The 12,647-nt window shown below is 50.3% G+C and overlaps 1 protein-coding gene across 2 annotated transcripts in view; it reads left to right on the plus strand.

The window, feature by feature from the left end:
• Positions 1 to 1,088: 1,088 nt before the first annotated feature.
• Positions 1,089 to 12,647, plus strand: part of FOXN2 (forkhead box N2) — a 30,978-nt gene continuing 19,419 nt past the window's right edge. For both annotated transcript variants that reach the window (XM_075496588.1, XM_075496589.1), the window contains exon 1: positions 1,089 to 1,146. The gene's annotated coding sequence lies outside the window, so the exon portion shown is untranslated. The remainder of the gene's footprint in view (positions 1,147 to 12,647) is intronic.

The raw sequence follows: 12,647 nt of genomic DNA on the forward strand, positions 1-12,647 counted from the left end.
TGGCTTTAGTAATACATAATTAATATAAGTGCACTTCCGTTGTCCGCCGAGAGGGTAGGAAGGGCCCAGATAACTTCTGAAGCTGTAAAGAAAAAAAAAAAAAAAAGGTTGAATGAATCATAATGTATCAAATCAGTGGAAATTAGGTAGGAGCAAAACGAAAGTTGCTGAGAACAATTTATTCTGGTCAGAACTGTGCGGTTGGCCTCTTTCCGAAGCCAGTCGTGCTTCGCAGTATAGCTGAAGGAGCCTGTACGTGCTGGGCTGAGCCTCCCTGCCGCTGGATTCAATCCTCCGCCCTTGGGAGAATATTCTGCCTGCTATAACGCTGGGCCCAATTCATCCTCGCTCTTAAAAAACCCAAGAGGTTGTGTTGTTCTCTGAACTGAAATTATTGAAAATTAAAAAAAAACCCCCCAGCTGGTTCCTGCTAATGCGGAGTTGGGGAATTTCCTTGAAACACGTTCCCATCCTCCCTTATAAATAAAATTACTGCAATGCATCACGAAGCAGGCGAAAGCCGAGAGCGTCCTTCAGAAGGCGAGGAAACCTCGGAAGGGCGAGTAAACTTTTTTTGCAGCGGCGGATGGGCCGCAAAAGCCAATTTCTCCCCCAAATCTTCCCGAAGTCCACTTTATTACGACGTCGTAAAACTGCAAGCCTACGCGGGCCTGCAAAACCCCGCTAAGCAAACGCCAAAGTTCTCGCCCTGCAAAGCCGAAGGCACGAGCGGAGGACAATGCGCTACGAGGCAGAGCAAACACGGCGGCGGCTTCATCTTTATGAAGTGGACCAAAAAAAAAAAAATAATAATATGGAAACTTTTTCCAGCTGGAGAGGATGCTTGGGGTGTGTGTGGGGGGGGGGGTTACGGAGCCTGGAAGCCGCTCGCAGCTCGCACCGCCCCGGCGGCCCCGGGGTGGCGGCGGTGCCTCCGGCACCGCCGCCACCCCGGGGCCGCCGGGGCGGTGCGGGGAGGCGGAACCGGCGATGGTCGGGGGGGGGGGGGGGGGGGTGTTCCCGGTTGCCATGGGGAGGCGGGGAGGGCGGTGCCGCCGCCGCTGCGCAGGGAGCAGCTGCTCCCTGACACATCCCCCCGCTGCCATATTGTGTCCGCGCTGCCGGCCGCACGGCTTCATGACCGCGGTGAGTGGGAGCCGGCGCTTCCCCCCCCCCCCCCCCCCCCCTTCTTCCCCTTCCCCTCCATCCCCACGCCTGTTTTTGTGGCTTTTCCTCCTTTTGTGGGTTTAGTTTTTGGGTTTAGCGGAGGTTTGGGGGTTGGGGGTTTTTTGTTTTTAACGCTCTGGAAAGGTTTAATGAGGGAACGGGAAAGCGCGGGGAGCGGGGTAGCTGGTGCGCCCCTGGGGGATGCTGCGCCCCACGCGTGGAGGCGGAGAAGCGACCCCCTCCTCCCCCCCGCCTCTGCCTGCGTGGGGACAACGCGCGGCGGCGGCGCTTCCTCTTCAACCGGTCTCGATGACGATGCGTGGGGAGCGGGGTGCGCACGGTGCGTGGGGACCCCCCCACGCGGCGGCGGTGCCGGGAGCGGGGCCACTCGCTTCCCCCTTCCCCCCCCCCACCCCCCCCCGCAGCTCCTCCTCCCGACGCGGCTCCGCGGAGCTTCCGTCTGTCCGCGGGTTTTACGCGGGTGACCTCCCACGGCAGCGCAGGCCCGCGCTTCTTCCGCGCTTCCAACTGAGGCGATGGAGACGGGGTCCGCCCGGGGCAGGGACCCGGCAGCGCGTCCTCGCCGTGCCCTTCGCCTCCGGGTCACGGCCATAAAACCCTCGCGCGGTTTATTTAACTAAATAAACACCCTTTGGGCGTCATTCCGGTGTCCCCCCGTCGTCCCCAAATGGGTGGGAAGCCCCCCACGGGTGTGCCCAGGCTTTGCAGAGGTGAGGGGGGAGCGGGAGACGCGTTTCGGGGGGTCCCGCATTTTGGGATAAAACGCTGGCAAGGGCTCCCGAGGAGCTCGAGGCAGGGCTGGGATCGGCACGTGGCCCTCCGGAGTTTTCCGCCTTTTGCGGGGTTTTGGTGGAGCTGGGCGGTGAGGCACGGTGGCGGCTGAGGAGCGGCATCCTGTTGCCCGCCTGGCTTACTCCTGCTCAGACAGACAAATACTCCTGGTCTGCCAGTTTATATGGGAGCGGAAACTGGCTTTTGTTCGTAAAGATTGGGATTCTGACAAGGCCCAAACAAAGAGTAAAGAGGACAAAGAGTAAAACCAGAAAATAAGGAATAACCGTGAGGGGGGCCTGATAGACTCGCCTCCCCGCCTTGGTGCCTGCCTAGGGATGGACATTATGTGCAAAATGTAAAGTTAAAAATGCTGAATTATGTTGGACTTGAATGCTGTCAAGGTAACTTGATTAGGTTTGTGGCTAACCGGTGAAATCAAGATAATGTTATATATAGTATACTACGTGTATACACACACACACACACACACTGTCCAAATCTTCTTATTGGTGGACTTGCATTTAGATGGACTTTGGTAACGGTTGCGTTGTAATATATTGACATGTGAATCACTTAACTTGTGTTGTGTTTCTTGCTTTGGGGTCTTTTTTTCCCTCCTAGAAGTCTGGTGTGATGCTACATCTATGCAAGGAAAATCAAGCTGGCGTTACCTTATGTCAGAAAACTTGGAACTAGTTTGCAGTTGTGGGTTGGTTTGTTCGTTTGTTTTTTCTTGGCAGGTGCCAACTCCTATTTCCCAAGCTCTGCAGAAGGTAGTTGGACACATCAACTCTGAACTGAAAGCTATATAGTAGCAATTAACACAGCACAGAGCTTGAGCTAATGAACTCAGCTGAGTGCCAGGGTATGTTGCTTCTGAGCTGGGCCGCGTGCTGCCGCAGCAGTTCGGCTTCTGCTGGGGGCTCGCTTGTGTCTGGCTGCGTGACTTGAGTTTTGTAGAAATAGGGAGGAGATGGTAATTCTCACTTTGTATGTTTGAGTTGCCTAAAAGACATCTAGGACTTTCCTGTGCTCTTAGTCTTCTTTTTTTTTTTGTTTTCCCCCCCAAATGCCCCATAAGCTGGGTGGTGCCGCTGGATGTGGTGTTTACGCTTGCAGAGCGTGGTGGAGATGCTGCGTTGGCTCTAGCTGTGGCTCTGCCCTGGGGAGCAGAGGGCTGGAGGGAGCTGGAGGCACCGACCCCGTGTTGCTTCCAGCGTCTGGCCCTGAGTGCTCTTGGGGACCTTGCCGGAATAAAACTCGGTTGATGTCTTCGTTGTCAGCGTCTTGACCAGACGATGAAGTTGTGCCCCTTTGGGTGCTGCTGCTGAGGCTGTACTGAAGGAGCTCCATAGGGACTGCTCAGCCCAGAAGTAAGATTTTTTTTTTTTTTTTTAATCCAAAAGGGACACCAACCAAGGAGCGTGCTGCCTCGACAGCTCCAGCCGCCACAGGTTTTCTGTTTGAGGAGCCTTCCCTGGATGGAAGGCGCCAGCATTGCCGGCAACTATCCCACTGTCAGGACGTGCCTGTCCAGTGAGTAAAGGAGCAGATACAGGGATGTGTAATGGTCCTGTCGGACTAGAAAAAGGATTACCCGGCAAGAAACTGTAGTGCCTGGGAAAGAAGACGGAGGCTTAGGGGCATGTCAACCTCGTTTTTACCATCTCTCTTAACCATAGGCTCTGCCTGCTCAATGCAGTCGGCTTGAAAACCTGACACGCTGAGCAAAGCCAAACGCTTTTGGTGAACGAGATAGTTTGGCACCTGAAGATGCTGTGTATGGATTTAGTTTAAACTGATGAGAAACCGATGCAGTTCTTTTACGGAAACATTGGTTCCCGTAAAAACAGTGGCAGTTTTGATGCTGGTTTCGCTAGGGTTGTAATTCTACCTTCCTCCCCTGTTGTTGTTCCTTGGCTTCTTGTTGTTGGGGTTAAAAGGAGCTGGTATTTGTGGGAGGAAATATCCCAGGCACTCAGAGGATTTTTTCCAAATACAAGTTCTTGTTACCTTATCAGAACGAGCCAGACAGCGGGATTATAGCTGGCGGGGCGACAGAAAATAGGAGTGTTGGGAGGAGTGACGGTGTGCCCAGAGCCGCCTCTGCTGTGCCTCTCTTACGCTGTTCCCTTCAATGGGGTAGCCTTGCTGCACCGCCGCGGTGCAAAACGAGCTGTGTGAAATAGCGGCTTTCCTTTCCTGGCTGTAAATCAATGAAAAGCAGCCTTTAGTTGCCATAAGTAAAAGGCTGCCAGCAGTACGGATGCATACTCGATACCTTTTAGCACAGGTGTAAATTCTGTTTTATTCCACTTGGCTCCTTGGGTTTTCTTTTTGCTGTTTCTTTTGCTGTTTCTTTTTTTGCTGGTTTCTTTTTTCTGTTGCTGTTCCTTCCCCTCCCGTTAATGAGGTGTATTGTGTATAAGCTCGTATATAGGATGTCACTGCATTGACTGTAACTCTTTTGAGGGAAGTAGATGGAGGCAGCGAGTGCTTCATCCTTGCGCGTGTGCCTTGCCGCTCGACAACTGAAATGGTGTTGGGCAACTTCCTGCGCCTAAACGCTGCTGTCAGCGGCACTCGGTGACTCACGTCAGCACGCGGCTTCGTCTCTCGACAAGTGCACGCTTGCAGACTGCAAACTTCATCCGCATCCCAGCGCCGCAACCGAAAGGGTCGGTTTGGGTGCGTGTGGTGTGTCTCTTCCCAGATCCAGCAGCTGCCTTGGCTCCCAGAGAAGAGACCCACAAGTAAAACAAGGAAACCCTGAGATGCTGCTTCACTTTTTTATCTGGCTGGACCTTTATGTGTGATATGTGTTTATTTGTTCCCTGTCATATTACACCTGCCTTCTGACTTAGTGCATGCTGTGTGATGATGAACTCTCCATCCCGTCCTCGCCATGCTGGGTGAGAGCACACGGCGACGCTCCGGGGTACTTGCAAAATACAATTTAAGTCAGCAAGCGGGAGACAGCTCGCCCATGCTTCGGTAATAAATTACGTCGTACGGAAGAAGTGCTGTCTGATGCCAGCTAGCATCTTTATGACCCCTGGTACCCTGCCTTCTCCCTCCGTAAAATGTTACGGCTGCAGAAGCACGAGGGTTGGGTCACACTCGCTTTTGGAGAGCGCTGCTGGGTGCCCCTCAGTGCCGAGTGCCCGGAGGTCTGCACGGCCGGCAACCGGGAAGAGCAGCTGTTGTGTCTGGGGTAGAAATACCCATGTTACCGAACAATTGCTCGCACACCAGGACCATTTTAAGAGAAGCCTGGAATTTGTGCAGATAAGAAGATTTATACCAAAAGTCATTGATGCGGATTTTGACTTTTTTTTTTTTCCTTTTTTTTCCCCTAATGTGTTCAAATTTTTTTCTCTTATGTTCAAACTAGACGTAGAGCTCCCTACTTTTTTCCTCAAAGGTTAGGGTATGTTAGGGACTCCCTTAAATTGGCTGCTGCAGAAATCGGCCCCCGCCCCTGCTCTTCTGCACCCTCTGTAAGGATTAGATTATAAGTTGGGAATGTTTTCACCCAGTTCCTGCTGGCAGAAAATCCTAATACGATGTAGCGGGTCAGCGGTACCCGTGTACGTTGGCTGCCTTGCAGGATGGCAGTTGTGGCCTCAGGTGGCTGACGCCGCTTCTCTGAACTTGCTGACGGGACGGGTTAGAAATGCAGGGCTGGGCTGAGGTCGGGTCCACAGCCTCCAGCCGCAGCGCTTACGGCGGTGTGCGGGCCGTCCCGACGGCCGGTGACAAACCCGGCCTCTGCGTTACAGCCGCAGACCCGCACGCCTCCACGTGCCTTTGAACGGCGTCAGTGGGTACCTTCGACTTTATCAGCGTAACTGCGTTTTCCATGTATTACGTGCTGGACGGGCGGTATGCGGGTGATGCCGCTCGATCCTCCTGTTCTTTTGCTTACGCATCTGGGTGTCCAACCGGCGTGCGTCGTACGGATAGCCATCGCGTGTTTATTGTGGGCTTCGTGATGTGTGACTGGATGTATTCCCAAAGCACGTCTCCTGGAGCAGCTTATCTTGATACCACGCTCAGGCTTTGTTTCTTCTCTCAGATTATTTTCAGTGCATTCCTATCTTGCAGTTTGGAGCTACTTTTAGTTTCCCGGCTCACATGTGGTCCCCTCCTTGCTTCCTTTTTAACAGTCTCACTGGATTGCATTGTGCTTAGGTTTGGGGCAAGTATATGGTTGCCTAAAAGCTGATTACTGGATGTGGAGAGAGCTCGGCAACTGGAAAACTTGCACAACGTAGAGCAGAGTGAGTGGGAGCCGGGAAGCTTGCTGCCAAGCAGCAGCAGCAATCGCTCATCCCTCATCCTCTGGTCTGTGAGGACCATCACCAGACCGGTTATCAGCCAGTTTGGTTTGGTTTAGGGGAGTTGAATAGTCAAAAGTATGAGCTAGTATGCTTTGGGGCTTTTGACCATGCCATATGAGAAGTGTCAGATGGCATTTTGTACTTTGGTCTAGTTTTGCTAGCACGGGTGCCTTTCTTCTGTGTTTAGAGAAACTTATATCTTCTGTAGCCTTCCATCTGAAGGTGTACCTCAACATACAGACCCTGTATGATTAAACTGGGCCGTTTTTCTATACGAGAAACCTGCTTGTTCCCGGTGTTCCAGTGTGGCGTCACTGTATAGAAGAAAAGATAATTCTATGCCACAACCATTATGAGCAGGGGGATTATTCTGATATAATTCTGAAACAGAAAGCCAAGTTCAACAGTTGTGGAGTAAAATTAAGAGCAAGTTGGCTAGGGAGGTCAGCACGGTGAAGAGCATCGCTTTGCCGTGCATGGGGCTCTGGAGGAGAACTTGCGCTTGGGGAGCGGGAGATGGGAACCAGCAACTGGTGACAGCTTCGTGATCACGAAGTTGTACTGGTAACGTGGCGGTGGCTTTGTGGTACAGCTCCGATGATGCTTTTAAATTAAATCTTGCATAAGGGTCACTTGGGGCAAAGCTTCAAATTGTCGGTTTTCAGCTGAAAATCAGGAGTTCTGGTACTTTAAGGCTGAAGAAGGCAGAAAAGCTGGATGGAAAAGATAGCATTATGTTTTCTAGTGTTGGTAAATTGGTACTGACATCCGGTGAAATGTAGCTATATTCACTTCTATTTCAAGAGGATGGTAGAGAAACACGTGGAAGGGTTACCCTGGAAAGGGAATTAGCATCAGAATTATTTTGCAAGGCATTTGCTCAGATGGCTCACTTGTGAACATATCAATGGCTTACATTTTTTTGCATTTTAGTCCATTTAGCAAGCAGTGTACTGAATTTAAGGAACATGACCCGAAGGCGTCTTTTGAAAAGCTACGTTTGAAAAGCTACTATTGGCAGTAAAGCATTTTTCTTAAAAGTACTGCGCCCCCTCCTCCCCCCCCCCCCCTTCTGTGACACCAAGGGTTTTTCTTAATAGTTTAGATTTCACTGCTGGGTTTTTTTTAATCGCTTCCCAATTTCTCTGTTATACTCAGACTGTTTTCATGTGCATGTTTTAAATCTGAGGCACAGGGAACCCCGTCCAACAGTGACTGAAGCCTTTGGAAAGGCTTCACGATTGCAAAGTCTCTGCAGGCAGCGCTGGAATAAATGGCCCAGAGGCTCTGGGCTGTGCACAGGGCCTGGATTGGGGTCTGGGCATGTCTGAGTTTACCTATCATTTTCGTTTCAGATATTTATTTCAATCACATACCCACTTGTGTGTGTGTATATGTGTACTTAATAAAAAAAAGAAAACTTTTTTCATACACGTTAGCTCTCGGATGAAATCTCTTTCTCTCGCTCCCTGCCCTTCCCTGGGCTATGATAAGGGTTTATTCCCTTCCCTTTTTGAATTTTGTAGCATTTCTTAACTTTTCCTAATATTGGACCTTTTCATTGGTTTTCGTTACTGTGTTTTGTTTTGTTTTGTTTTTCCCTTGCCTTTAATTAGATCAGAGAGTGTGGGAGAATATTGACATTAAAGGGGGCATTAAAATGAGAGAGGCTTGGAAGTATTTCAGCAAATACCTGGAAAACCTCTCTTCTCCTTTGAGCCCACCGATGCCAAGGTTAAAAAGAAACCCCTGAGCTTACAGCTTGTCTGGTCCTTTGGTTGGGGTTTTTTTTTTTTTTTTTGGGCTGGCTTCGAGAAGCCGATAACCGCCTTTTTAATGGGTTTTTGAACAATTATTTTTAATTTCCCCCCCCTTTGCAAGCCAAGAGGAGCGGGAAGGGCCCCGCCTGCCATGGGTGCTGCCCTGGGGGAGCATCTCTGGGTGCCTTTTGTCGATGGGGGGGTGCAGCTGCCCGCTCTTCTCCTCTGCAGACAACGGGTCCCGGCTCGCCGAAATCTATGGCCGAGAGGCGGTTTTGTCCCTGGGAGACCGTAATGCCTTTAGTTGTCTTGGATACGTGACATCATATAGTGTTGTAATCAAATATAGGCCTTTTGCAGGCCGAGGGGGGGTTCAGGCTGACCTCCAGCCCGCCGAGCCGCCCCTGTGAGGTGGGCAGGGGATGGAGCAGGGCAGCCCGAGACAAAGGAGGTGGTGGGGGTGGAAGGTTAAATTAATGGGGGGAAAAATGGTCTGGTGTATGCTTTTAATGCTCCCAGTGAAGCGGATGTGGTGCTTTTTATCTATGGGTTTTCACTAGTTGTGCCAAGATTTTTTTGTTTTGTTGCTCTTCCCTCTACTGCACAAAAACTGGTTCTGTGCTGTCTGGAAAGTTTATCATAAACTTGTGTAGGTGAGCGGTGACAGTCATTTATTTGTGTAATTCTTGTGCCGTTTTAGCAACACGAGACCTACATTGATATATTTAAGTCAGGACAATCCCTGGTGTTGATAAGCTTCCCGTAAATGCAAGGGAATATGAAAAATCAATAGAAGAGTTTGCTATTGGTATAGTTGCTTGCATGCAAAGGCACATACCAATCTTTTAAAATATCCTCTCGGAGTGTGTATATGTTAGTACAAACGTTGTGTGTAGAGTACACAAATTGCTCCGGCTCTAACTAAGGCTGCACGCCCTGAGCTTGTTGCAGAGAGCACGGTTGCAGAGCTGCTCTCATTAACGTAAGTGTGATTTGGCTAAAAATCTCTTCTCCTGGATTAAAATCATATTCTACTCCTCAGACTTAGACAATGCGTGGTAAGATTTTTTTTTTTAATTTTTATTTTTTAAATCTGGAGGGAAATTACTGCACTGTTAGCGTGTTCCAGGTCTTCCTGCTACTAGCAGAGGTGACCTAGTTGCTTGGCTGGTCCTACAGAAATAAATAGGTACGTTTAGTTGTAGAGAAGGTTGTCCTAACCTGGGGCACTGATGTTGTGCAGATGCCAAATGGCACCTTTCATCTGATGCCACTGGGGAATGAAGAAGGGTCAAGCAGCAGCAGCAGCTCCGCTCACGTGGTAACTTGGCACGGACGAGGTCTATGGCGTCTTTTAATGAAAAGGCTGAATTCTTTCTCATCAGGTCAGTGAGTCCAGCCGTGGTGGCTGTAATACTAAAATGACGGCTGTATGCTGCTGGTTTTGCTGCTGGTTTTGGAGGTCACCTTTGGTGGGACGGAGGTATCTACTATGGCTTTGCCCCCTGGACCTGGATGCTGCTGGAGCTGAGACTTCTTCAAGAAGGGCTGCTGCAAGAAAAGCATGCTTCCCTGCTTGCCTGAGGATATGCCTAAGTGGACTCCCAGTTTTGTTAAAGCACCTTTGTCTTCATAAAATGCTCATGCATTAAAATATTTGTTTCTGTGGCAGAACACAGCGGTGCTCAAAGTCTTCTGAAGTCGTAGCTGGGGATGTAGATGGGGCGTGCAAACCTGGTTTAACCCCAGATGTGCCCTGCTAGGCTGAGGACCTTCCAGACCCCGTAACCTTTCCCAAACTTAGCTCTTCAGTGAGTTTGAAAGAAGATTGCAAAACTTATCTTGTCTCGTGACGTTGAATCTCCTCCAGTCTGTTAGGGCTTCTCTGAACCTGACTGCCACCTGAATATGCCTGCAGCCTTAATCAGCCCCTTGGGACCTGGGCTGTGCTGTCCAGGTAGCGAGTGGCCTGGAAGAGAGGACTTCGCTGGGCTTTGGGTGCTGGACCGGCGTTTATTATTTCCGTGCGCTCTTGAGCGATGCCAAAATCACAAGACTGCTGGACAGAAGGTCATCTCGCTCGCCCTAACTTTTATTTGAGCAGCCTCAGTTGACTTTGTGGCCTTTTAATCTTCTCGCCCTAGAATCATAGTCCTCTGTATATAATTACCATGCAAAATAATGTGCACCTCTGCTGCAGTACTTTGTACTTGGGGAGCAGATGTTTTGGTTGGCTTTTCTTTTGAAGGTGCTTACAGGAGAGAGATGCTTGTGTTCCTTAGGGTTTGGAGGCGTGATGCTCTTAGGGTTTGAATACTTTGTCTTTCAGTTGCAAGTGTTAATAGTGATTAACAGCAGCGTGCTGTGTTACTGTGTACTTATTGGTAGGGCAAAGCACATGGGACAGAGTGTAAACTGTTGCACGTTTTTTAGAGGTGAAGCACGTTATTTCTGCATTTGCACGGCCGGAGTTGCCTTCCAGCTCTGCTCGCGGGGCTGGGGCTGTCCCCGCGGGAACTGCAGCAAGTCTCTGGGCATGCAACGCGCCAGCCGGCGAGGTCGGTTAAATGGTTGCCATCTGCCACCCTCCTTTGATAAGAAGTGGCTCCAGGAGAGCCGGAGGAGAGGGACGGGGAGTAGCTGAAGAGGCGGCGAAGGTGGCAGTAAGGGAATAAAGGAGTGGGAGATAAATTTCACTGAGTGGCCTTGCAATGCTCACGTGTGCTCTTAACCTTGCCTTTCTGCTAGGTTTCCCTCTCCCCTCCCTCTCTTTCACACCGGTGCTGCTAATTCAGCTTGGCTGGGAGCACTGTGGAGAGTAAGTCCTTGTCGCTACCTCTAACCTTGTTTGCATCAACCCTTCTAGCCAGTAACAGTGAGAAACATTAGGAAAAAAATCTGAGGTGTATATGGTTTTATCATGATGTCGGCACTGGAGAGCTTCTTCGTGCTCTTTTCTTCTCACAGTCTGCTCTCCTTGCTCTTACTGTGGCTTTCCCGTTGGGTCATCCCTGTCCACAAAACCCTGCTAGCTTACAGCAAAGCCAGCTTTGGCGCATCGCGTGACCCTTACATAAAATATTAAACCCCAATATTGGAAGTGGTAATCTTGAAAACTGCAGCTTGGAAGCTGCGTTCTCACAGTCCCATCTGCTTATGCCCAAGCAGAGCACACACGGAGAAAAAGAAATTGTGAATTTTGGATGTCATTAAGGGTCTGCGTGAATGAAGAGGGGCTTTGGAGAACACGCGGGCTGACCACTTGTGTGCCTTCAGATACACTCCTGTGGCACTGCTGTCCCTCCCCACCGGGCTGCTACAGGCGAAAAGCAGTGCTATCTCAGCTGAACAGTTAGAGACAGTCCTATGGTCCACATGGGCCTTGGGTGCTTGAGAGGTGAGGAGGTCCTATGGGCTGTATGGCTCTTGGGTGCTTGAGAGGTGAGGAGACCCTATGGGCTGCATGGTCCTTGGGTGCTTGAGAGGTGAGGAGGTCCTATGGGCTGCATGGCCCTTGAGTGCTTGAGAGGTGAGGAGGTCCTGTGGTCCACATGGTCCCTGGGTGCTTGAGAGGTGAGGAGGTCCTGTGGTCCACATGGTCCCTGGGTGCTTGAGAGGTGAGGAGGTCCTATGGGCTGTATGGCTCTTGGGTGCTTGAGAGGTGAGGAGACCCTATGGGCTGCATGGTCCTTGGGTGCTTGAGAGGTGAGGAGGTCCTATGGGCTGCATGGCCCTTGGGTGCTTGAGACGTGAGGAGGTCCTGTGGTCCACATGGTCCCTGGGTGCTTGAGAGGTGAGGAGGTCCTGTGGTCCACATGGTCCCTGGGTGCTTGAGAGGTGAGGAGGTCCTATGGGCTGCATGGCCCTTGGGTGCTTGAGAGGTGAGACAGACATTAACATGTAGGTTAATGAGCCCATCTGAGCCCATCTGATCAACCCCTTGGAGTTGTGGTGGTTGATCTTTGTCTACGGGAAGGGCAAGCTTTTGATGGCTTTGCAGTCCTTTGCAGTAGGAAGGCTACCAATGTTGTTTTCTTCTTCAGACTGATGCAGCAGCAGGCCAGATAAACTGGACAGAATTAGAGGTTACAATATTCTGAGATCAAGCCAAGCAAGGGCAGCTTCACGTGGTATAAAGCACGTTACATCGTTGGGGCTGAGGTGTTCCCAGAGTCTGGGAACACTGGCTATCTCCAGAAGGGCAGCACCAAAATTATCAGTTGATGGTCCTCGGTGTTACCAGTCTCGTTACTGCCGTTGCAATGGAGTTAAGTATTACTTCATTAAAATAACTCTTCCTGTTGCACGCTCTGCTGTTTCTATATTTAAATTATCCTTGATGCAGCATTCAGTTTAGACCACTGGAGAATGCCCTTTGAAAACTGCTGTAATTACGGAACTGTGATTTTTTTTTTTTTCCTTATTTATTAGATTATAATAGTCTAATAATGGCCTTTATAGCTTTCTAGAAAAAATATTTTCATGTCTGCTGATGTGTTCCTGTAGAAGATGTGCGAGGTGGTGAACTAGGCACTAGGAAGGTAATATGAGACGTGGATTTTTGTAATGCATCTACTCAGAG

Source organism: Mycteria americana, chromosome 3 (genome assembly GCF_035582795.1).
Source record: "Mycteria americana isolate JAX WOST 10 ecotype Jacksonville Zoo and Gardens chromosome 3, USCA_MyAme_1.0, whole genome shotgun sequence".
Classification (NCBI taxonomy): Eukaryota; Metazoa; Chordata; class Aves; order Ciconiiformes; family Ciconiidae; genus Mycteria; species Mycteria americana.